We start from the raw sequence: 27,483 nt of genomic DNA, 5'->3' as shown, positions 1-27,483 counted from the left end.
TTCCTCCGGTAGTCCACAACCAGCTCCTTTGTTTTTATGACATAGAGGGAGAGTTTGTTCTCTTTACACCACTGTGTCAGGGTGATGACTTTCTTTCTGTTGTTTGCCTCGTTATTATTTGAGAAGGAACCCACTCTTACCACCTGCCGGTGATCTGACAGAAGTCCAAGATCCAGCTGCACGATGGAGGGTGAAGGCCGAGGTCTCTGAGATTCTTGTCGAATCTTGAGGAAATTATGGCGTTGAATGCTGAACTGTAGTCCAAGAACAGCATTCTCACATAAGCATTCCTCTTCTCCAGGTGGTAACATGTCTAGTTAGAAATGTTCTTCTGTGCACCACTGTTATAACATGTGAGTTACTGTTGCTTTCCTGTCAGCTTGAACCAGTCTGGGCATTCTCGTCTCACCTCTGTCATTAACAAGGCATTTTTGTCACACTCACTGGACATTTTTTTTTGTTCTTTACACAACTCTGTAAACTCTGGAGACTGTTGTCTGTAAAAATCCCAGGGGATCAGCAATTTCTGAGATACTCAATCCACCCTGTCTGACACCAGCAATCATTCCACAGTCAAAGGCACTTAGATCTGATTTCTTCTCCATTCTGATGTTTGGTCTAAACAACTAAACTCTTGACAATGTCTGCATGCTTTTAGGTATTGAGTTGCTGCTGCATAACTGTCTGATTAGATATTTTCATTAACAAGCAGGTTTAATAAAGTGCCCCCTGAATGTTTCTTGTATGTTTGCCCTGTACCAAAGAACACATGAAACCCAAGAAAAAAATGAACAAGGTAGCACTTGGCTAAGTAAGCATGGTCCTCCATTCAATATGATCATGACTGATGTATGCTGGCCTCAACCTCTGTTCGGTGCTATATCACACTTGGTCCCCTCATTCAAATAATTGATATAAATTGTGAACAGCAGAGGCTGAAGCACTTACTCCTGCTGTAGACACTAGTTATAGCTTCCTGGTTGGAAAATACAACATTTATTCCTACCTGTGTGTTAACCAATGTATAATCAATGTCAATATATTTCTTGCCATCCAAATGCACTAGTTTTTATTAAAATGTCTGGTATAGCATCTTAACTAATGTGATTATAAGTCCGAATGCATGTCTCACCAGGTTCCACCTTATCTATTTTGCTAGTTATAACTTCAAATAACACTGACATATTTATGATTGTGATTTTTGTTTTATATGTCTATGTTGGCTCTGCACAATCCCATTTATTTTCAGAATGCTCCATTTTCATTGTAGCTTTATCCCTCCTACTGATGCTGGGCAGACTAGTATATAGTTCTCTGAGTTCTCCCTCCCTCTATTAAATGGTAGCCTTACATTTGTCACATTCTTATCTCGTATTCAGATTCAGATTGAGATTTATATAGTGAAATATGTCATTTGACTTAACAATCAAGATGTACAAGTCTCGTCACACATTCCAGCGCCAACAAAACATGCCCACAATGTTCAGCAGAACAACACAAATAGTAATAACAGCAACAACAACAACAACAACAACAACAACAACAAGACAAAGGCAACAGCAAAACTTTAACACCCTCCCACCCATCCATCATCTCACCCACCCATCATCTCACCCACAGAGACAGGCCTCCATATCCAGGATAAGTGGCCTGCAGTCCTTGGCCCCAGGCCTCCTGGACTCACAAACATCAGGCCTCCAATCTCCAATTTCCGTATGTGGGAACCATTTGAAATTTTATGGAAGTTCGAAAAATAATAATCATTATGTCATGTCCTTCCGACACTTGAGACGAACAATAAGTTATCAGGCCCTGTAAATGATTGCCCTTCAATCCTATGCTTTAACATTGATTTCCTTCTTCAACTCAAAACATTGTTCTCAGATTTTTCGAGGGGCATATCTACATCCTCCTCCACACACATATATACAAATTTTTTCAGCCAAAACCAGAAGATCTGCCGCTGCCTGTAAGGAGTCTGTAAGTTCTCCCCATGACCGTGTGGGTTTCCTTCAGGCGCTCCAGTTTACTCCCACAGTCCAAAGACATAGTTAGTTGGTGATTGTAAATTGCCCCGTGATTAGGCTGGGCTTAAATTGGGGTATTGTTGGGCAGCACGACTCGAAGGGCCAGAAGGGCCTATTCCGCCCTTTATCTCAATAAATAAATATAATTAAATGATGGAATCCCACAGAAGGTCAGGCAGCATCTGTGTGAAAGAGTTATATTTTTGGTCAATGAACTTCCTCTGAACTGATTTTCTCTCTCTGCAGATGCTGCCTGACCTGTTAAGTATTTTCAGTAATTTCTGATTCTATTTCAGATGTCAAGAATGTGCAAGTTTTTGTTTACTTTCAGATCCAAAATAAATTTCTCTCCTATTCCCTTATTTCCCAATATAATTTATCTTGCCTCAGCCTGTAGGGAATTCATATTACTGTTTGTTTTCCTTTTCCTGTATTGATAGAAGCATTTATAATTTGTCACTACATTTCTTGCTAGATTGTTTTCCCTTGACATCAATTACTTGCAGTTCCTTGCTAAATTCTGTCTTTTATCCTCCTTGAGTTACTGCTCTTATTGTTGACCTTATAAACTTCTTCCTTTGTTCAAGATCTGTCTTTGACTTCCTTTGTTTGTCATGATTAGAGTTTTGGGTTTTTTTCCTCAGGGAGAGGTATATTTGTTTTAAGCTCCATATCATTTATTTAAATGTTAACTATCACTGGTTTGCTGTCATACCTGTTAAATGCTTACTCATGTCTCAAGTCTTCCCAGTTTGCTTTGTATATGTTAGATTCTGTTTTATTTCAGAATAGTTGATTTCGGATTTTGTTTTCGTGCTGATCCAAATCAATCACCCATGGCACAGCTTTCTTTTCAATGTTGACGATATCTGGAATCCCCTAGGATATTTAATTCCCAACCTCACCCATCAGCCAATCCACCTCTGTGTTAGCTATCATACCCAGTTAGTTTTTTACGATGTGTCAAGAAGCCATCTGCATTGTTACAAATGCTCCAGGTATTACAAGAGCATAAGACCATAAGTTATAGGAGCAGCCCATCAAATTCAGCCCATCAAATCTGCTCTGCCATTCAATCATGGGCTGATCCAATTCTTCCAGTCATCCCCATTTCCCTGCCCTCTCCCCATTCCTCTGCTCTCTCCCCATACCCTTTGCTGTCCTGGCTAATCAAGAACCTAGCTATCTCTGAATGAATCATTACAATAAAGAGACTTCAGTTTTGCCATTTCCACAGGTCTGACTCTAAATTGAAATATAGTTTTACATTTGCATGCTCTATTTATCTATCTATTTATTTATTTATGTATGTATGTATGTATGTATGTATGTATGTATGTATGTATAGAGAGATAAAACACGAGAGCAGGCCCTTCGCCCCAATCGGCCTGTGCCACCCAACTAACCTACTAATCCATGCATCTTTGGAGTGTGGGAGGGAACTGGAGCCGCTGGATAAAATCCACAAGGAGACAACATACATATTCCATATAGACAGCAGCAGAATAGAACCCAGGTCACGTAACACTAACTGATACACTACCACGGTGGTGAATTTGTGGAATTTGTTGCCACATGCAGCTGTGGAGGCCAGGGTTTTGGGTGTACTTAACACAGAGACTGATAGGTTCTTGACTGGACTGACTTGCCCTTTCTCTTTAATTCTTTAAGTTGCCTTTCAAGCCCAATTTCTCCATATCCATATCAGCAGTACAAATGCCTTTATAGTTTTGAATAGTGTTCAAATAATCTGATTGACCTTTAAGAAGATTCTGAACTTCTGTTGTTTCCATTCTACTAAATTCCCTTGTTCTTGGTACCGTTCCACAAACCTGATATTTTGGTTCTATGAGTCTGAATCTATGTTACAAATTACTCGTCAAGAAGGAAATGGCTCAGTACTGACACATCTAGATGCTGATGTAAGAGAAATAATAATATTGTGTGGGGAAATAATTAACTCGGCAGCACCCAATGTGATCAATTAGCCTTTTGTTATAGTAAATTAGAGCAATTTTACATTAAAATGTGGCACACAATGACATTTCCCTGTAATTGATTATATCCTTTCACAAGAAAATAGCAAATACAGGCCTATTTTTCAGTTAACAATTTTCATTTTCTTCATTCATGCAGTCAATCAGACTTTCCATCTGCCTGGCATTCTCTGGAAGAAAATAAATTGTCAAATAAATTAGTATTTGGAACGCAATTTTACAAGCAACGTCCCTGTAATAGAGCTGTGGAAACAAATAACTTGAATGTTGCATTTATACTTGAAGAAAGAAAACAAATCCAGGGATCTCAATGGTAATTAGGTCACTGCTGATTTGAAATCCCAGATAAGGCATCATGCTCTGGGAAAGCCAGGATAAACAGAGTGCTGACTTAAAAGCAGCCTTTTTTCTAAAAGGTGGAAAAATAAAATGTTGTTGTGGAGCAGGGCAGGAAAAATAAACTAGGAGCTGAAATCTCCAGCAATGAGGATGGCAGATGGTCAGTATGTAAATTCGGAGCTAGTAGGCTTCACATCTTTTGCATCTCCAATGTTATTTACAGTACTGGCCAATTTTTGTATAGGGCTGGGCACTATAGAAGTAATATTTCTGGGCTGGAATTTAAATTTAAATTCAGTTAAATGTCTGATTAGTTTGGTGTCGAGGATGTGATCATGAGAACACTAAATTGTCATATAAAATCCCATCTGTTTAATAAATGTCCTGTGTTTATAATCCACTATCCTCACCATGAAAATAAAGAGTATTATGTTTCAAGCAAAAACTCTCATGCAGTTTCTTATTTTATAGTTGTGTATGAAGATAGAATCTGTAAAGTGAATCCCTCCAAAAATGATGGTATTCTGGAAATAATCAATATTATGACTGCAGTTACAATTGGACCGAGGAGCTCCCTTAACGTTTTGGTCAAAATACATTAAAGATGGCTCTACAAGGCTATAATTCACTCTTAGTGTTCAGCTTTTGGATTATCAGCCAAGACCCAAGAATCAAATTTCAGTCCCAAGTTTCCTTTGTAGTATCAGTTATGCTATGCAAGGTGTGGTAGCGTTGACTTGAGTATCTGATACTCACGTGACACTGGCGGCACCTTCAGGTCTTCTTAGGCATTCCATAAACCAAGGGTGGTTCAGGAAGTTCCAAGGTTCCATCAGAGCCAAATTCTGATACAGACGTTCACTGTCCCCTTTTGGTTCCTAAGTTTGGATGGTCCTTATTTCAAAAGGTTCCACTAAAATGTAGAGAAACCATCCTTCAAATGTACAAGGCACCTGTGAGACCAGATCTCAAAACGTTTTAGCACCACTACTTAAAGAAAACTATTATTGAATTGGAGGTCATCTAGAAGTTCTTCAGGATGATCCTGGGTTGAGAGGTAATTGTTTTGGATCATTTAAGACTCTCCTGGGGGTATACATGGTAAATGCTTAGAGGATATGACCCCTCATGGGACAGAGAAGAAAGAGGCAGAATCGTCTCAGGTTAAGGGATGCAATGAGGAAGAATTTCTTCTCTCCAAGGGCTGTTGTGCATTGGAATGCTTTGCCAAAGAGAAATGGCATTCTGCAACGTCACACCTTCCTTCAGATGCTGCCCAACCTGTTGAGTGTGCCATTTTCTGTTACTGTTGATTGAGGTTTAAATATTTGGTAGTGCTTGGGGCTTTTGCCCTAGTTAAGCTTTCAAATAGTGTCAGCAGGAACCTGAAAGGGCAGCAACATTTTTTTGTTTTGACACTTCACAGCAGTGTCACACTGCTCCGGTGATGCAGTCCCGTTTGCCTGAACTTTAGGTGGCAATTACAGAGGGAATTTGAACCCAGAACCGCTTCTTTTTGAGACCAGTGCTACAAGTGATCTACACAGGCTGCAACTTGTGAAGCAGGAAGTCTGAAGCCAAACAAAGTGGTAGGAAAATATAAAAGCTAGAAGTGTCCTCTAGACATAGATTTCTTTCTTTATTTACACCATTAATTGGCTGAAAATATACTTGCACCACTTCTGCAGGGTGATAGAGTTAAAGGGTTCAGGGTTGTGATTGTCAGCAAACTTGTTTTGTCATTGAGCTGAGATGATTTGTTTGACTGGCACATGGAAAAAAAACTGCAGATGCTGAAAGCCTGAAATAAAATCTGAAAGTGTTTCAAACCTCAGCATCTCAGACAGAGCCTGAGCAGAGGGAAAGGGTTTGCATTTCAGGTCCAGTGCCCTTCATCAGAATTACGCATCCCTGCAGCAAGTTAACAACCGTCAAGCCAACAATGCAGGAAGACCTGTGCTCATTTTGCTTCTCTCCTGTGCTTGATGTCAGTCAATTACTCAGATTTAGAGCAAGACTTTAAAAAACAGTAGGACTGAGAATGGTTGCACTAAAATCGGTGATAATATGCTTGATTATAAGGACTGAAAAGATTAGTGCCAACTAGAGAACAACAAATGGCTGTGCTTGCCCCAGCATGATGAACTTTTGATTCTGCCGTGAATGTCATTGACTTCGCGTCTCTCACTTTGGTGCAAGGCGCTTCCTAGTTCGGAGTTAGTCCACAAGGTTCAGAGTGGGAATTCCCGCAAATTTCTAAGGCTGGCTTCTGGATCATGTCCCTGGTAAAATGTACATCCACTGCTCAAAACTCAGGAGAACTTCCTGACATGGTGACTGCCTCCGCCATTTATGGCACCAATAGAGCATAGGAACTCAATAAAATGGAGCATAACTTCAGATCTGGGGCCTGTCAGTTTTGATATGTATTATGCTGCTCTCTCCAGAGATGCTGCTACACCTGCTGAGAGTTTCCAGCTTTTTAACTTTAGTTATATTCTTTGCCTTGAGATGTTCCTATGTACAGGAAGGTGAGGCGAAGAACAACTGCATTGTCAAAGTGCGATCTGCAATAGGTGCAGCCAACGTAACCTCTTAAGTAGCTTTCTGGAAAAAACTTTGCAGACTCCAGCCAGTGAAACAAAATGAGGCAAGTATCAGGTTACATACTCTACTTTTCAAACCTTGATATTACGTTCATGTGGAGTAGGACGTAAGGCCAAGAAAGCAGAAAATAATGAAAGCCATTGTAATGATTAACATCTGGGCTTATCATCATTTATCATTTCTCATATTTTTGAATTTAAAGCCTGGTTGATATACACGTGAGCCTCCTCCATGAAGCATAGCTCTCGATGAAGGGAAAGTCTTGCCAGTGGAAGTTCGAATCACTTTTTGTTTGAAATTTGCAAATCTTCTAAGACCTGATTTCAGTTTATAGAATTCAAGAACATGAATAAGGTTAAGACCTGGGTGCTCAGGTCTTATATATTTTGGATGAATTATGGACCCAGTTGCAGCCAATAGAAAAAAGTTGGCTGCATATACAAACTCAGTGGCCACTTTATTAGGTAACACCTGTACACCTGCTCGTTAATGTATATATCTATTCTGTCCAATCACGTGGCAACAAAAATGCATAAAAGTATGCAGGCATAGTCAAGAGTTTCAGTTGTTGTTCAGACCAGTCATCAGAATGGGGAATGAATGTAGTCTAAATGATTTTGACCATGGAATGATTGTTGGTGCCAGATGAGGCGGTTTGAGAATCTCAGAAGCTGCTGATCTGTGATTTACATGCACAGCAGTCTCTGGGATTACAAAGAGCAGTGTGAGAAACAAAAGAACATCAAATGAGCAGCAATTCTGTGGGGGAAATCTCTTTGTTAATGAACGAGGTCGGAGAGGAATGATCAGACTGGTTTGAGCAGCAGTGACATGCAGAAGAGCAGCTCTGAGCACAGAACACATTGAACATTGAAGTGGATGTGCTACAGCAGCAGAAGACCATGAGCATGCACTCAGTGGCTGCTTTTAGATACAGGAGGTACCTAACAAAGTGGCCACTGGGAGTACAACAATTAGTTGTGTGTGTGTTAGTTATTGGTACATAACAACAAGTAATACACTAAATCAACACAACTAAGTAAAAACCTCAGAGATCTCACTTGACTCTTACAAGTCAATAGTTTATTGTAGAATATCATCTGCCTAAGTACTCTCTTTGCAATGCTAAAGTCCTTAGGTAGTGCCTTTAGGTAGAAGTGGCAATTTTGAAACAAAATTAAACAGTCCAAAACTAACTTTTAGATCTTCACTGAATTGGACTGAGTCTGTTATATACATTAACATTTGACTAAAATCCTGACTTTTTGTTAACGCATTTGTCCAACAAGAGAGCATAATATAAATTTGCCTGAAGCATTTTTTTTCTGCAGCTGGGCATTACATTACACTGAGGAACTGCCTATGACACTGAAAGCTGGTGTTAAATGCTACACCCTTTTTCCATTAAATACTTGTAACACAAACATAAGACCAGAGATTTTGCACTTAGCCTTATTGGAGTTGTGATCCTTGTCACCTCAGTCAAGATATTGCTTGAGGCAGCGGTTCCCAAAAGCAGTATGTCATCCCTCGCCGAAGGTCATGATTCAAACCAAATGACAGACATGTTATGACCAGGGAATTATCAGAAATGAAAGGGTAATATGCTCCATATTGCTTTGGCATTTTTTCTGCATTTCTCTCTGCTCATTATTTTCCTGCAGCTACGAAATGAAAAATCAAGAGCATTTGATCATGCCGTCACAGATAAATGCTTAATAGTGACCACTGTCTACTTCAGAACAGATAACCTGCTGTCCACATCTGGTCTAGCTTATAACATCTGTGACAGTCTTTGACTCTCCACATTGTGCTGAAATAGGTCTAGTGGACTGCTATGGGAAAGATATGCTTCACAAGTTGAGTGCAGTTGTGATATGTGAGGGCTGGAGAGTTATGGTTCTACAGAGATCCTTGGGTTTGATTTTGGAGCAATGGACTCAGAAGGAACATGCACAAATATCTGAGATGTCAAAACAGAATGAATTGGTAGGATTTATTTTCATTGTGAGAGAGGTGATAGTCTGGAGGTCCGACGGACCTGAGGTTGGTAGGACTGACCATTAATATGAGGCAAGCAGATGTCCTCAGCACAATTGCAAGGCACCTGGAACAGCACTTGAATATCTGTGGTCTCCAATTCTACTGAGGTTGGGAAACATAGAAAACATACAGCACAATGCAGGCCCTTCGGCCCACAAAGCTTCACTGATCATGTCCCCACCTTAGAACTACCCAGGCTTTACCCATACCCTCTAAGCTCCATGTAGCCATCCAGGAGTCTCTTAAAAGACCCTATTTTTTCTATCTTCACCACTGCTGCCGGCAGCCCATTCCACACACTCACCACTCTCTGCGTAAAAAACTTACCCCTGACATCTCCTCTGCACCTACTTCCAAGCACCTTAAAACTATGCCCTCTTGTGCTAACCACTGCAGCCCTGGAGAAAAGCCTCTGACTATCCATAGGATCAGTGCCTCTCTTTATCTTATACACCTCTATCAGGTCACCTCTCATCGTCTGTCGCTCCAAGGAGAAAAGGCTGAGTTCACTCAACCTATTCTCATAAGGCATGCTCCCTATCCAGGCAACATCCTTGTAAATCTCTTCTGCACCTTTTCTATGATTTCCACGTCCTTCCTATAGTGAGGCGACCAGAATTGAGCACAGTACTCCAAGTGGGGTCTGACCAGGGTCCTATATAGCTGCAACATTACCTCTCAGCTCTTAAACTGGGAGCAACCTGAATAATTCCACTTTTTGCTGCAATGGTTATGATGGACGAAAGCCCTTTTTATGAGCTGTAAGTTCCTATGATTCAATCTAGGGCCTACTTAGGAATGTGGAGTAACTGCTGACCAACACAGTAAAGACTCCAAGGAACAAATGACGATAAGTCAATGCAACATTAGAAATTGTGTCCAGTTGGATGGAGGAGCAGGTTAACCATCATTACCTTCCTGATCAGGGTTTGATTCACACACCTTGGCAGTTTGGTGAGCAAAGTCAGGAACATGGGTAAAGATGGAGTAGGTGCATCATAATGTGGTGGGTAGATGATAACGGAGTACTATCAGTCTATTAACTTTGTCAATTCTTCCACATTTGTTAATCTTTTCAATAGGTTTCAATAGGTACATTTAATGGCAGAGAAATGTATACAATATAGATCCTGAAATTCTTTTTCTTCGCAATCATCCATGAAGACAGAGGCGTGCCCCAAAGAATGAATGACAGTTAAATGTTAGAATTGCAAAGCCCCCCCAGCTCCCCCTCCCACACATAAACACCAGCAATGCAACAAACCCCCCCTCCCCCTCCAGCAAAAAATGCATCGGCACCCTCCGCCAAGCACTCGAGCGTGCAGCAAAGCTACAGACTTGCAGTACCCCAAATACTACTCATTCACCCAGTAATTCGACATACCACGGGCTCTGTGTCTCGCTAATAAGGGAAAAAGAGGTATCCCCATTTTGGCTTGGAATGTGCAACCACACAGATAGCAGATACCTTCTGGTATTATGACCAAGATCATAAACTTACTGCCAGGGAATTTAATGAGGTCAACCTGTTACCTGTTTAATATTACGCAAAGTGACCTATTCCCTTACCAAGTGTTGCAGATTTGATCCCATAATGTTTTCCAAAGCACAACATTATCCTCCTTTTCCATGTCAACTGCCAGTCCTATGTTTAGAAAAGTGTACAATATTTTCTAGGTCTAAAAATGCCCTCTTTTTATTTCCAGTTGAAAATAAATGGGTTCAAGCTGTGTTCGAGTGTCTGAATGCATCAGCAAACCTGAGAATTCAGGGACATAATGAGACAGTGGCAACCTTCAAAAGTTCTATTCTTGAATAGGACCTGTAATTAATCTCTCAGTCCAACAGTAGGAAACATCCTTTAAACCAATTTGAAAAATGCAAGTTAGTTTGGTTTCCTCTGGATGCTTTTGCATGAAATTTACCCTTGTATTTGATGATAATCAATGGAGAGTCACCACCTCAGGTACAGGACTGTGGCACTGGCCACAGGAACATAACTCTAGACACAAGGGACTGCGGACGCTGGATCTGGAGCAACAAACAATCTGCTGGACGAATTCAGAAGGCCAGACAACATCTGTGGGAGAAGAGAAATTCTCTACATTTCACTTCGAAACCCCGTATCAGGTAATGTAAATGTCTTTCTAGTATTGACTAGTGTATTGCTAATGCTGGCATAGATCACCTTGTATAGTGTTGAGCAGGTAACAGTGGCATAATCAAATTTGACAATCAATTTATGATCTTGGACCTAACAACCGAGGATATCTGCTGCTTACGTGGTTTTACCTTCCAAGGCAAAATATTGCTCATTGTGGAAGGGTTGGCTAAGGTGGGTTAGTTTGTCTTGGAGCAAAGGAGGCAGAGATAGGAGCTCATGGAGGTATATAAAGTGATAGAGTAGATAGTAAGCCACTTTTCCCTATAATAGAGACAGCTGAAACCAGAGGGTGTAAATTTAAATCGAGAAGTAAGAGAGCTGAATTGGGTTTGAGGAAGAATTTTGAGTGTGGTTACAATCTGAACTGCACCCCCTGAGGATTTGTTGGTGGCAGACGCTCTCACAACATTTAAACCATGTCTGGATGGCACTTAAATCACCAAGGCATCAAAGGCTGTGGAAAAGGTGCTGATAATTCAGGATCGGCAACAGAATTAGAATCAAAACCAAGTTTATAATCATTTGACATCTGTTGTTCTGCAGCATATACTATAAGTTACAAACAAAATAAATAAATAATGCAAAACAGGAATAGTAAGGTTGTGTTCTGAGGTTCAGAACTCTAGTGGCAGAGAGGAAGAAACTGCTTCTAAAGCATTGAGTATGGTTCTTCAGAATCCTGTACTTTCTTCTCAATGGTGGTAATGATTAAAGGGTATGTCACAGATAGTGAGTGCCCTTAAAGATGGATGCTGCCACCATCTTGAGGTTTAATGAAATAGCTCTTCTTAAATCACAATAAAAATAAATTGGTAGATACAGTGGATAAATAAAGTTGAAGTTTATTGTCATCTGACTGTCCATATATACATCCAATTAAGACAATGTTCAACCGTTCCATGGTGCACCCATGTGCACACAAAGCAAAATATTACCTCAAATAAAATTTAATTCAACGTGCATGTAGTGTGCCGCAGAGGTCAACAGTAAACATTAAACAGTTAACAGCTCGCTGTGTCCTAGATGCGGTCTCGGTGGTGGAAGGGTATGCATTAGTCTCTCAGCCTGAGGGAAGGAGCTGTCACCCAGCCTAGTAGTCCTAGTGTTGATGATCCTGCACCTCCTCCCTGATGGTAGTGGGTCAAAGAGATTGTGGGATAGATGGCAGGGAATCCTCGACAATGCTTCAGGTGCTTTGTATAAAATGCTCCCAGTAAATGTCAAAAATGAGGGGGAAAATCTTCCCAGGACACGTAGGCACTGCTGTGCCGTCTTGACTAATGAGAAGGCATTGTGGGTCCAGTTTAGATCACCCATCATGAGGAAACTTTGTGCTCTTCTCTCTCACCACAGCAGAGCCATTGATGTGCAATGGAGACCTGTGTCTTCCTGAAGGTTGCTGTTCTTTCACCACTTGACAAGCCTCTCTCGCTCCTCTCTGCAGGCTGACTCATAGCTGTTGTTGTTGAGGCCAGCCACTGTTGTATCATCAGCAAGCTTCATGATGTAGCTTGAGCTGGTTCCGGCAGTGCAGTCGTGAGTCAGCAGTTTGAACAGCAGCGGCTGAGCACACAGCCCAGGGGTCTCCAGCTCTCAGTATGGCGCAGCTTGACATGTTGCTGCCAATTTGAAATGACAGGTTTTTCCGTAAGACCAAAAGACATAGGAGCGGATTGAGATGGATACAGATACAATATTTAAGAGACATTTTGGAAGTATGTGGATAGAAGACGGTTAGAGTGATGTGGGCCAAATGCAGACAATGGGGCCAATTTGGAAGGCCAATTTGGTTGGCAGAGACAAATTGGGCCAAAGGGATTATTTTGGTGCTGACTCTAAGATTCTAGTGTGTTTTGATTTCAGATTTCCAGCAACTGCAGTCTTTTATTTATTCAGATTTCATCTCACAGTTTCATCACTTTTGTTTCCCCTTACCTTCCCTTATTTTCATTCCATTCCTTCAATTTGCACCCTCCAGACCAATTATTTGTGATTAACAAGCCTTCATCATTATTTCTCAGCCACTACAATGCCATTCAGATCCTCCAGGTGCTCAACCTAATTTATTTCTATTTTTGTTTTTAGAGATGCAGCATAGTACCGGGCCCTTCTGGCCCAAGGAGCCCATGCTGGCCAATTAAAGCATGTGACCAATTGACCTACTAGCCTGTACCTCTTTGGAATATGGGCAGTGACTAGAGCACCCAGAGGAAACCCACACGGCCATGGGGTGAATGTACAAACTCCTTACAGACAATGGCAGGAATTGATTTGTATCACTGGAGCTGTAAAGTATTACACTGCCCATGTTAAGAAAGATATTTCCTTCATTCTCTTTAACCCTTCCTCTCTTAAGATACTTAAAACACATCAAACTTTTCTCATTTCAGATGAATGTCCATCACCCTGAGTCGTGAACTATGTTGCTCTGCACATAAGCTCTCCCTGACACCCTGAGAGCTTATAGAGTTCTCTGTTCTTTTATAATAAGGGCCACTGTATTCCACTGTAATTCATTGGAAGTGTTTGGGGAGTTCTGAGAAACCAGATAGAGTGTTGAGCAATCTAACCACTGCTGCACTTAAATGTCAAAACAATGAGGGAAGCAACACATGGAGGGATCAGAGCAACAGAGACAGACTTAGTAGCAAATTGTTAGAGAACAGCAGAAAATGACCAACGCTCTAATCTGATGTAACATGCTGTAGCATTTCACTGCTGTGTAACATGCTGTAAGGTTTCACTGATCATGTAATGGTTTCTCTGAAGCAGCAATGTTTGGGTTATGACGAGAGATAATGGGGTCAGGAATGCTGTTGTTCTTTCTTGTGAGCTGGAAGAGAGATTTTTGTGGTCTTTTGCCGAGGAGAGACGAGGAGAGAGGACACGAATGGAGGAGTTGATGGAACACCGGATGGGGTGGACTTGGAGCGAGGGTCCAAAGGGCAGCGATGACCGGAGGAGGTCAATGGTGAACAATCGACTTGTCAGTGAGCTCCAACATTGCGCAACAGACTGTCTAATAAGATTGGGCCCTTTTTTTGTTTTTTTTTTCCTTTCTTTACTAACCATATAGTCAATGTAAGAATTATAAAGCTTAATCATAAAAAAATGCCCAATCTTATTATTTATTAAACTGTCTGTTGCACAATGTTGGAGCTCACTGATAAGTTGATCGTTCACCATCGACCTCCTCTGATCGTCTCTGTCCTTCGGACCCTCGCTCCAAGTCCACTCCATTTGGCAGTCTACCAACTCTCTCCATTCTCGTCTTCTCTCCTCATCTCTCCTCGGCAAAACACTGCGAAAATCTCTCTACCAGCTCACAAGAAAGAACAACAGCTTTCCTAACCCCACTATCTATAGTCATAGCCCAAACATTGCTGCTACAGAGAAACCATTACATCATCAGTGAAACCTTTCAGCATGTTACACAACAGTGAAATCCTACTGCATGTTACACTAAAATAGAAAGACATTTAGTTTTTATGTTGCAGGGCTTCGCCTTGAAATGTTGATAATACCTTTCTTCTCACAGATGCTGCTTGAGCCACTGAGCTCATTAAGTAGACTATTGCTCCAGATGCCAGTATCTGCAGTCTCCTGAGTCCACAACTAGGTTTCTGTCGTTTGTTCTATGTTAATGTTCCTGAGATGGTGGCTCTTTATTGATTTCCATCAAAAAGTCAAAGCAAATCTCATTGATTTTCATGCCTCACTTGAATGCAAGGAATGGCTTGTAAGAACCAGCAAACAGCAAAAGATTTATAACATCAGGAAGAGACAGCAATCTCAGTTTGTGAGCAGAACAATTCCCTTTCTCCCTCTTCCACACTTGGGAGTTATTTGTGTTGATGGAGCAGACTGAATGGGCCAAGCGACCTACCACAGCTCCCGTGTCTTATGGTCTTACAGACAATTTGTCTTTGCTAACTGCCATTGAATTTGTGATCCTATTGTGTGCCTTGTATGACTATGTGCTGTGATGATTATATCAACTATTTTTCTGTAATAAGCTTGATGATTACATCAACCAATAAGCCAAAGTGTTCTGAGGCTCTGTAGGAGTGATTGGAATTGAGCACAGAGCACAGAATGTAGAACACAGAACATGGAACTGCAGTACATGGCCATTGGCCCATGATATTGTGGTGAGCTTTTAACATACTCTAAGATCAATCTAAACCTTCCCTCCCACATAACCATCCATTTGCCTATCTAAGGGTCACTTAAATGTCACCAATGTACGAGGGGTGATTGATAAGTTCATGGCCTAAGGTAGGAGGAGTCAATTTTAGAAAACCCAGCACATTTATTTTTCCTACATTTACACACTTAGTCCAGTGGTCATGGAGCATACAGATCCCTTCTTTGTGGAAGTCGGTGTCTTGTACCTCCAGAAGTGGCCCACAGCATGGGGTGATTGATAAGTTCATAGCCTAGGGTAGAAAGAGATGAGTTAAAACTTAAAACTTAAAACTTTCTGCGTTTTCACTGGAAGAGTTGAACTGCACATGCACCTAATGAGAGCTGTATAGCTCATCTTCTTCTACCTTAGGCTAAGAACGTATAAATCATCCCTGCTGTGGACCACCTGGAGGTCCAAGACACTCTCGTTACATGTACTTACAGTTTAACTCTTTGAGTGATAATGCAGAAAGTTTTAATAACTCTACCTTAGGTTCTACCTTAGGTTACGAGCTTATCAATCACCTCCGCTGTGGACCATTTCTGCAAAGAAGGGATCCTTACGCTCCATGACCACCAGACTAAGTGTGTACACGTAAGAAGGGACTACGTTGAAAAATAAATGTGCTAGGTTTTCTAAAATTGACTCCTTCTACCTTAGGCCACAAGCTTATCAATCACCCCTCATATCAGCCTCTACCACCACCCAACTGTGCATTCTATGCACATTCCACTCTGTGTAGAAAACCTGCCTCTGACATCTGCCCCATACTTTCCTCCAATCACCTTAAAAGTTTGTCTTCTCATTTTAGCCATCGTCACCCTAGGGGGGAAAAGTGCTGGCTGTTCACTCTTTTGCTGCCTCTTATCTATTAAGTCACTTCTAATCCTCCTTTGTTCCAAAGAGAAAAGTGCTAACTTGTTCAGCCTTCCTTCTTAAGAATTGTCCTCTAATCCTGGCAGCAGCCTAGTAAGTCTCCTCTGCACCCTCTCTAAAGCTTCCACATCTTTTCTATAATAAGGTGACCAGCAACAAACCCAATATTCCAAGTGTAAGCAGGGTTAAATAGAGCTGCAGCATTATCTTGTGGCTTTTGAAATAAATTAATCCTGACTAATGGAGAATTATCACACCTTACACCTTCTGAACCACTGTACCAAATTATGTCACAACTCCAGTCTCTCTCTGTTCTGTTGCCAAGCCTATGTGAATCATCCATGTAATACCTTTCTGAAGTCCATGTAAACCACACACACTAACCTGTTCTCACTTTGGCATCTCTTCAAAAAGTTCAATCAGATTGCTCAGACAAAGCCATACTGTCCATCTTTGATTCGACCCCGCCGTTGCAAGTAATCATTAATCCTGCTCTTCCAAATTCTATCCATTAACTTCTTCTCTCCCGATGTGTTACCAAACGTTTCCTAAACTGCAGCCCATCTGAAAGAGAGGGAGCACATTTCCCATCCTTCACTTCTGTTTTATTAAACCTGGGATGACTGTTTATTTCCACCACACATTTCTGGATCACTTTGCTGATTGTCTCCTAGTCTTGCAAAGGGGCTGTTGTTGACCTCCTGCCAGATCGTGCGCTTCACTCCACCCTCACATAATGCAGACTACTTTGGTTAAGTGCAGAGAAGCTATCTCCAATAGCCAGGCTTAAAAAAAATACAGCTTATCTACAAACGTACTTGCAGCTGCAGCACTATCTTTGAGATGTAGATGCTCCATAATACTCTGATGGTTGAAAGGTCCTGATGGTTAGTCATCTGGTTCATTGAAGCCTCCACATCCAAACCACTACTGAGACACTGGAATGCAAGTGAGCTGCATATCCAGAGGTGAATCCAGGATTAGGGTCCAGAATATTCAGCTTGGACCTAAAAAGAGATTAAATTAAAGTTTAGCTTTATTTGTCACATGTGCATCAAAGCATCGAAACAGGCAGTGCAATGCATCATTTTAACAAATCAAATTAGTGAGGCTTGTCGCTGGGGGCAGCACACAAGTGTCACTACTATTCCGGCTCCAACATGGCACCTCCATGACTTACTAGCCCTGAATGAACACGAGAGAGGAACTTACCCAGGCTGATTGGCGGGGGATACTGGAGGGGGCCTTGGCAGAACAGAGGTGGCTGAAGTTTCTGGGAATAGTCCACAAGGCACAGGACAGGTCTGTCCCACAGAAGATGAAGTTCTCAAATGGCGGGACTAGCCAACTGAGGCTGACAAGGGAAGTTAAGGACTTCAAAAATGCCAAGGAAAGGTCATATAAGTAACAAAAGTGAGTGGGAGGTTGGATGATTGGGAAGCTTTTAAAATCCAACAAAGGGCAACATAAAAAGCTATAAGAAGGGAAAAGATGAAATATGAGGCCAAACTAGCTGATAATATAAAGCAGGATACTAAAAGTTTTTTTTCAGTTATATACAGAATAAAAGAAAGGTGAGAGTTGATAGTGGACGATTGGAAAATGATGCTGGTGAGGTAGTAATGGGGAATAAAGAAATGGCAGATGAGCTTAATAAGTATTTTGCTTCAGTCTTTACTGTAGGAGACACTAGCTATATGCCAGAGGTATATGAGTGTTAGGGAGCAGGAGTGAGTGCCATTGCTATTACAAAGGAAAAAGTGCTAGGCAGACTCAAAGGTCTTAAGGAAGATAAGTCACCTGACCAAATGGACTACATCCTAGAGTACTGAAAAGGGTTGCTGAAGAGATTATGGATGGTCATGATCTTTTAAGAATCATTTGATTCTGACATGGTTCTGGATGACAGGAAAATTGGAAGATCATTCCAGTCTTTATGAAGGGAGGAATACAAGAGAGAGGAGATTTTAGGCCAGTTAACCTAATCTCAGTGGTTGAGAAAATGTTGGAGTCCATTATTAAGGACGAGTTTTCGGGGTACTTGAGACTAATGATAAAATAAGTCAAAGTCAGCATGCTCCCTGTAAAGGGAAATCTTGCCTGACAAATCTGTTAGAGTTCTTCAAGGAAGAAACAAGCAGGGTGGACAAGGGAGAGGTTGTGGATGTCATATACTTAGATTTTCAGAGGGCAGTTGATAAAGTGACTCACATGAGGCTGCTTAACAAGATGAAATCCTATGGTGTTCCAGGAAATATACCAGGATAGTATAGAGGAATTGCTGACAAGAAGGAGGCAGCAACTGGGAATAAATGTGTCCTTTTCTGCTTGGCTGCCAGTGACTAGTGGTGTTTCCCTGGGGTCAGTATTGGGACCACTACTTTTCAGATTGTTAATCAATGATTTAGCTAGTGGAAATGATGCCTTTGTGACAAGGTTTGTGGATGATACAAAGACAGGTGGAGGGGTAGGCAATGCTGAGGAAGCAATGCAATTGCAGCAGGACTTAGACAAATTGGAAGAATGGGCAAAAATGTGGCAGATAGAACAGTGTTGGGGAATGTATGATAATATGTTTTGGTAAAAAAGAACAATAGTGTGGACTATTATCTAATGGGGAGAAAATTTAAACATCAGAGGTGCAGAGGACTTAGGAGTCCTCGTGCAAGACTCTCAGAAAATTAATTCACAGCTTTAGTCTGTGGTAAGGAAGGCAAATGCAATGTTGGCAATTATTTCAATGGGAATGGAATATAAAAAGAAGGAGCTGAAGCTTTATAAGACACTAGTCAGGCCACATTTGGATTACTATCAACAGTTTTGAGCCCCTTATCTCAGAAAAGATATTGTCGTTAGAGAGAATCCAGAGGAGGTTCACGAGGATGATTCCAGGAATAAAGGGGTTAATGTATGAAGGGTGTTTGGCAACTTTGGGCCTGTACTCACTGGAATTTAAAAGAATGCATGGGGATCTCATTGAAACCTATCGAATGTTGAAAGGAGTAGATAAGGTTGATGTAGAGAGGATGTTTCCTGTGGTGGGGGTATCCAGAACTAGAGGGCATAGCCTCAAAACTGAGGAGTGACCTTTTAGAACAGAGGTAAGGGGGAATTTTTTAGCTAAAGAGTGGTGAATCTGAAGAATGCTCTGCCACAGACTGCGGTGGAGACGCCACGTCCATGAGAGGGCAGGTGTATGGGGTTGAATGGAATCTGGGATCAGCTATGATGAAATGGTGGAACAGACTTGATGGGCTTAATGACCTAACCTGCTCCTATGTCTTATGGTCTTATCTTTGGAATGTAAAAGGAAACCAGAGCACTCTGAGGAATCCCATGTGTTCACAGGAAGAACATGCAAACTCCTTACAGATTGAACCCTGATTATTCATCTCTGGCACAGTAAAGTGATTGTCCTAACCACTAGGGTGCCACCTGATACCATACCCTGTCTGCATTGTGTACGGTGACTGATATGTTTATATTCACTCCGCTCCCTCATTGTGTTTAATTGAAAAATTATTATACTACTGTGTAGCACGGACAAAAGGTTCATTTGGGTTGAAAATGGAGCAACATCCTGAATAATGTGCTGGTCCGGCACCACTGAGGCCCAGGAGTACAGAATTATCGGAGTTTCATTGTACAAGAATTGGCTAATTCGTCACAGCAGAAGCTGTGTTCCAAGAAGTGAATTGCTTTGGTTCAAATTCAAGTTCAAATTTATTGCCATAGACGTATCCATAAATGTCATGAAAATTAGCCTTTTGCAGCTTTGCATCAACAGAACAGAACATTACAGACAAGGCAAATGTAAATTAATGTAATAGTAAATTAACATAAATTATACATAAAGCAAAACAAACTAAGCATCACATTTACAGAGAGAGAGAGAGAGAGAGAGAGAAAAGATATATAGTCCAATGTGGTTGGGGGTTTCCAGGTCATTCGAAGAACCTAAAGGCTGTCCTGTGGTTGTGAAAAAGAGATTTTATTGGACTCTTTATGCAGTGTGCAGAGGAACTCTCATAATAGTCCTTATACAAGACATACAGCAGCTAATGGACTCTCCTGCAATACATAGTTCACCACAGAGCTTCAATGCAGTCTCATCTGTTTCTCCTTATATCCCAATGATCTCTCTCTTTAAAGAGAAAAGAAATCATTATTGTGGATGACTGGTGACTAGGGAGCAGGTTTCTTGGATACAGAGTCAAAATACAGACAAATTAAATAAAAGTACTTCTACTTCGCACGTTGGTATTTCAAGTGGAGAGACCCATACAAATATAAATATATTCTGCCCTATTTCCCATCAATCAACTATGACAGTTTGGTAAATCTCTCCAATGTTAATTCCTCGTTCAGTTATAATTGTCATAAACTGTAAAGGTCCATAAGTTAATAAAGTTAATAATGTTAATAAAAAAATGTTGGTTTTTCTCTGCATTTTGTATATACACAATGAACCACATCTCATGAGCGTATTATGTGAAAGTGGCCACTGGAGGGGTGAATATTGGTTTGGATGTATTTCCAACTTTGTGAAGCTAATCGCTGATAGGATGGTTTGCTCACTGATACTGGACCTCAGGAACCAAAGACATTATGGTCAATGAGCTGGTCTGTGTAGACATCTCTATCTTACTTTTCATCTAGAAAGAATGGGAGGATTATACCAAAAATGGGGTACCATGTTTTTCACAAACTCCACTGTATTTCGTTAGAGCAGGTGCATGATGCCTCACCAAAGTGGGTTACAGTCGGAATATTCCCTGCAAAATTTGCTCTGTGGCTTTCTGCTTTGGCCTGGGGCTCTGAAACATTACAATACTTTGAGGGCATGTAAGTGGCTGCAAGGGTCTTTCAGATGCGAAAGGCAAGCTCCTCTTCCGCCAGCAACAAAAAGGATGATGGGGGAGCTCCTTGGGTCAGGCTCAGCCTGTAGAGGGACATGGGCACTGATGCAAATATAGGGTTTCGACCTGAAACACTAAATGCCTGTTTCCCTCCACTGATGCAGCCACTGAGTTCCTCCAGTGTCGGGGTTGTTGCTCCAGATTCCAGCCTCTGCAGACTCTTGTGCCTTCATATTTCTCTTGTATATTCATTGTGTTCACATTTGGGGACATTTCTATCTAATATTCTCAATTTGGCATTTCACAGTTACTTTGGTAAGAGGTGACTGGGACCAGGAAGACATCTCTATTTAAGGAATGAAGCCTTCATCCTTATTATTGATTTGTACTCTGCCCTTGATGTTGCTGGAAATGCCAGCATGTTCTCACCTCTGTTTGCCTAGGCAAGATTGTTGTTGAACCACCTTCTTAAACTTCTGTAGATCTTATGGTGAAGGTACACCTGCAGTGCCTCGAGGCAAGCAGATCTGGGATATAGCCCCTATGATTATGAAAGAATGGTGATACGCTTCCAATCCAATGATGTGTGATTTGGAATGAAACCTTCGGTGGTAGTGTTACCCTGCTCAAGCCTCCAAAGTCCTTGGAGTTAGAGGTCAGCAATTGAGGGTATGCCATCACAGTAGCCCAGGTTACTGAAGGCAATGCATATCATAAACGGCACAGACTGCAGCTGAGGTGTATTGGTCATCCAAAGACTATATAGTGACCATAGTAACTTCTACAGAGAAACTGTTGAAAGTATCTTGAGTGGTTGCTCCACGGTCTGGTACAGTGATTCGAATGTGCAGTTACTTCTATGCACATAGCTGCAGAGCTGCAGAGAGCAGTAGACTCAGCCCAATGCGTCACAGGCACATTCCCCACCCCACCCTCCACCATCAATAGTATCTATGTGAAGCGCTGGCTGAAGAAGGTAACATACGTCATCAAAGATCGCCCCCATTTGATCAATGTCATCTTCTCACAGCTCCCATTGGGTAGGAGCTAAGAGAGCCCAAAGGCCAACACCACTGATTTCAAAAACAGCTAATTCCCTTCAACCATTCTCACACAGCCCTGATCACTGGAGTTCAGTAAAGCTAGAACACTTTACACTTAAGTGTCCTGTATTCTCCTTTTTTGTTTTAGTTGTACTCTTCATTGAAAAAATAGTGTATAATTTGCATTTGATTTTTCTCCCTGGTGAATACTATTTATATGACGCTGTTTCAAGTACATTTTTCATTGTATCTGTGCACATGTGTACTTGTTCAAATGACAATGAACTTGACTTTTACTTTAGTTATGCATGAGTTACTCGTGAATTCATTCCATTCTGGTGGCTGGGGAATTTAAATTCAGTTAAATTAAATCAATCACCTTGTAATTTAGGGCAGCACAGTGAAGCAGTCTTGATCTTGTGTGCTATCTGTGTGGAGTTTTCCTGCCACAGGTTTCCTCTGATTTCTGGTTTCATCCACATCCTAAACATGTGAGTTTGGGGGGTGGGGTTAATTGGCTGATGACATTTATCCCTCATGCTGGGGAACTTAACCTTCACAAATGCCATGGTTCTTTTTTAGTCTGGTGAAGCCTTTGGATCCCTCCTTGGAATAATCTATTTAAATATATAAAACAAAATTAATAGGATTACAAAATAAATCAATTATACAGTTATCAAAATATTAATAATCAGGTTTGCAATTTAGTAATGAATGTGCTTCTTTTTAACACATTAAATCACAAGCAGAGATGAACGTGCCTTGAGCAATATTTTGAGATATTCATAACAACTATAATGTGAGATGAAAATATCCTTGATTTCTATTGGTGACAGGTACTGCTAATACTACTGTGGTTTGTTACCAGCATTCATAATTGAAGGAAATGCTAAATTTCATCTGGAGAAAACGGAGGTGTAAATGTTTTCCTATCCAAGTTCATGGACCCCGGTTTAAGAACCCCTGCCCTACTGTGCAGATGATTGGTTTAATTCTGGGGAGGGGTGATAGGAACGTGTGGAGACCTACGTGGGAAGTGTACAATCAGTGCACATGGGTGCTTGATATTCAGCATCGGATCAGTGGGCTGATTACGTGCTGTATTAATCTATGCATCTATCAAGTACACAGCAACACTGTACATAGTACAAGGCTGTTATAGCTGGGGGTGGTATGAGGGATAAGCTCCCACTACCTATTAAATGTTCCCAATGGCATGCTCCTCAGATTACCTCTGACAACCAAGTCCTGCTCCTGGACTTCATATGTAGCTTAGCTACTAAGCCTGGTGCAACCACTTCCACTGGCAGGAGCAGGGGCAATGGCAGGCTACTGGCAACTTAAAATCAGTCACTTTGGGAAGACAGGTCTCATCAGATGTGATTGGCGGCTCATCTAAGAGAAGGAAAGCTGATCTGAAACCTCCACTGTGCTGCGGCTATACCCACTCATGGGGAAGGCTTCGGGACAAATCCAAGGGAAAAATCCAGAGCTGGAGTCCCTAAGGCTGTCGTTTATTGTTCAATGCTGACTTGGCAACTCTTGTGACACTGCTGGTGCCAAACTGTATCAGTCTCTGCCGTTCCTTTGGGTTCATGAGATGAGTGGAGGAAGGGAGCTTGCTGCATGCGCAACAGCTTGCTTTCCATACTTTACTGCCCTGGCTTGCATATCTAGACAGCTACTGCACAATATCCACGGCTGATCCTGACCAACTGAGTCATCACATCGTTGATTAGGGGAATGCAATATTAGCTTTCATTTTGAGAGTGCTAGACTATAAAAGCAAGGATGTAATACTGAGGTTTTATAAGGCATTAGTCAGATCACACTTGGAGTATCGTGAGAAGCTCTGAGCCCCATATCCAAGAAATTATGTACTGGCATTGGATGCGGTCCAGAGAAGGTTCACAAGAATGATCCTGGGACTGAGAGGGTTAATGTATGAGGAGAATATGCTGACTCTGGGCTTGAGCTGGACTTTAGAAGAATTGGAGGGGCGGAGTGGAATCTCATTGAAACCTATCAAACATTAAAAAGCCTAGATAATATAAATTCAAAGGATTCAAATGATTCAAACCACATTTATTATCAAAGTACATATGCAATGTACAACCCTGAATAAAAAGTGCCCCCCCTTTCTCCCACACACTAAAGAGAAATGAATTGAGCAAATGGCAACAAATAAACAAGCAAACACAAAATATAAAGCACAAAATCAAAGGCATTTTGCAGTTCAGCTTGGTGTTCATTATCTGCAGGCCATTCCAATTCAAAATCGCCAAATGAAACGAGAACTGACCAGAAAAACTAGAAACACATCATACGTGAGTTAGAGTCAATCCACAAACCGTGTCAATTAAGCCTTTCTGTGGCAGTTTTCACCAACAGCATCGAGGGAGAGAGAGAGATTATTCAAATGCAAAATTCCCTCGGGAGCAGCGATCAAGCAGACGAGAGAGGCCATTGCATACAGACACCTTTCTCCAGCAGCAGTGAGCGAAAGGCCCGTAGACGGGACTCAACACTCGCTCACCCAACACCCACCTCGATGATTTCAATCTTCTTCAGCACTTTAACCGGTGAGGTCAGTGAGAAATGGAGTTGATATTGGACTCACATCCCTCCTCCAGGTTTTCTTGGCCTCCATGCCACAAGTTTTGCCTGCAGCCTCATGGTACCCTCTTGGAGACAGCAAAGTGCCAGATCACCCAGTCAGCCCGAAAACTCACCACCAGAATGTAGAGGACAGGCTCCAACAGTAGCAGAGCCCACATTTGAAATAAAAAGAAAACATAAAAGAAGTTGGTTTGTTACCAGTCCTGAGGATGTCACCCTTAGTAGTGTTGTTTGTTGGCGCCATCTGTGGTGTGCAGATGTTTCCTAGATTGCGAAAGTCTAGGAGCAAAGGGCACAATGTCAGAATAGAAGGATGACCCAGTACAATAGAGATGAGGAGGAATTTCTTTTGCCAGAAAGTGGTGAATTTGTGGAAATCATCGCCACAGCCGGCTGTGGAGGCCAAGTCATTGGGTATATTTAAAGTGTAGGTCAATAGGCTCTAGATTATTAAGGGTGTTAAAGATTATGGGGAGAAGGCAGGAGAATGAGTTGAGGGGGATAACAAATCAGCCATAACACAATGGCAGAGCAGACTTGATGGGCTGAATAGCCTTATTCTGCTCCTATATCTTGTGGTTTTATGGTTTTATGGGAATAAATAAGAGATGTCGAGCTGGCAGGCATTTCTGAGATTTTCTAAAATACTCAGAACATTCAGGGCTAATAAAGGAAAGAAAGCAAGGCGAAAACTTAATCGAATGAAACTTTTAAAAATCTTAAACATGCACTTCAAAACACCTCAAACACTTTAACAATTTAAATTAACATTCTGAGATATTTCCATACAAATTCTTCAAAAGGCATAAAAAAAGGTATGATTAATTTCTTTCAAGGTCTTTTTAGGACACAGAAGTCCTGCCTGAGGCCCTTGTAACCTTTTCCTTCCGGCTGAGGCAAACAGAAAAATCCAGTTCATTCCCCTTTGACCTACTGTAGGATTATTTGCTGAGTCCGGAATGTTGCTCCTGGGCACTTTCTCCAGGTTCTCACTCCTATAGCGAAGCAGCAAGAATCCAGCACCGAATCGATGTCAGCAGCTTCTGAGTTTTCACGTGCGAAGGAGAACCAGCGCATGATTCTAAGGAACACCATCCCTGCAAACTCTGGACTAATAGCTTCTTTGTCCGTTTATGCATCTAGTTTGGTGAAAAATGCCACTAAACTGATAACTCAGCAAGTTATTTCCCTTTCAATGTAGTCCAACCCTATTTACTGAAACTCGCCACAAAGGCAAATCTTGGAAGTCATTAAATTTCACTTTCTTCATCACAAGTAAAAGTTTCACTTTGGAAAATATAAACTTTGTATTCCAAATATTTGGCACTAATTCAGAATATGTACTATATGTTAAGATATCATAGGTGAAGGCCAGAGGTTGTAGTTTCTGAGCTTGATTTATTTTCTCCTGGGAGCCTTGACTTGCAGTGGGAAAGGAAGCAGGACTCCATTTGATGGAGTTCCTGCACTTTTCTTTGACCCCCTAACTTCTGCTAACTAATGGATGCAGACACAAATGATCAGTCATTATGTCCAGTCATTCCCCTGAGTTCTAGGCCGTGCATGTGCTGTTTTCTTTGGAACTGACTCCAAAAGCCAATCGTAGGAATGTGAGAGAAGTGCTGCACTGAAGCCTGTTGACTGTCTATGAGCTAAGAAGCACCCTACATGAAAGTGAGAGATGCCAGAGCAATGACATTCCAGCATCTTAACAGACTGAAAATTTCAGATTAGGCAGGCTGGGGACGTGCAGTCACTTGTTACCCTCTGAACTACTTGATCCCTGTGTTCCTTCTGCAGTTTATATCATATAGCTAAGGGACATGAAATTAAATAAATTGTTCGTGGCATCCTGCAGCATAGGTAAGGCTTTTTCTAGTATGGGAGTCTATGCTGGAAAGCATAGATTTAAGGTGAGAGGGGAAGAATTTACCTGAAGGGCAATTTTTTCACATGAAAAATTGTGGTGTATGGATCAAGTTGCCTAAGGAAGATGTAGCTGTTTTATGAAATTTAAAGGAGTTTGGCAGGCACATGGGTGGGTAAAGTTTTAGATGGATCTGGGCCAAATAAAGATAAATTGGATGACTCGGGTAGACATCTTGGTCGCCATGCATAAATGGCTGAGGGACCTGTTTCAATTCTATATAACATTATGGCTCCAATTTTAATGTAATCCAACTTTGTCAACCCACTCTTCAAGTCAAGTCACTTTTTATTGTCATTTCAACCATAACTGCTGGTACAGTACACAGTAAAAACGAGACAACGTTCCACCAGGACCATGGTGCTACATGAAACAACACAGAACTACATTAGACTTCAGGCCTACACGGGACTACAGTAAGTGCACAGAAACAGTGCGAGACTGTACAATAATTAATAATCAAGACAATAGGCACAGTAAAAGGCAAATTACATTATAATAAATGTAAATGTAAACAATGTTTTTGCAGGAATTGAGAAAGAAATGAGCAAAAGTTGCAAAGGGAGTTGAGTGTGTTTGTGTGTTTGTGTGTGTGTGTGTGTGTGTGTGTGCAAGTTGGTGTCAGACTAAACTTTGGGTATCGAGGAGTCTGATGGCTTGGGGGAAGAAGCTGTTGCACAGTCTGGTTGTGAGAGCCCAAATGCTTCGGTACCTTTTGCCAGATGGCAGGAGGGAGAAGAGTTTGTATGAGGGATGCGTTCCAATTGGAGCTGTTCCAGTTCTTCTGAATCAG

General features: G+C 41.4%; 1 long non-coding RNA gene across 1 annotated transcript; it reads right to left on the bottom strand.

The window, feature by feature from the left end:
- Positions 1–15,483: 15,483 nt before the first annotated feature.
- Positions 15,484–22,781, bottom strand: LOC132392798 (uncharacterized). The gene is made up of 3 exons (XR_009511658.1): positions 22,524–22,781; positions 17,061–17,249; positions 15,484–15,616 (listed from the first exon to the last, which is right to left on the bottom strand). It is a non-coding gene; the product is annotated as an uncharacterized LOC132392798 (long non-coding RNA).
- Between the last annotated feature and the right edge of the window lie 4,702 nt (positions 22,782–27,483).

This window comes from Hypanus sabinus, chromosome 1 (assembly GCF_030144855.1).
Source record: "Hypanus sabinus isolate sHypSab1 chromosome 1, sHypSab1.hap1, whole genome shotgun sequence".
Taxonomy (NCBI): domain Eukaryota; kingdom Metazoa; phylum Chordata; class Chondrichthyes; order Myliobatiformes; family Dasyatidae; genus Hypanus; species Hypanus sabinus.
The sequence above is the reverse complement of the archived record's forward strand: the minus strand, read 5'-3'. Positions and strand labels throughout refer to the sequence as shown.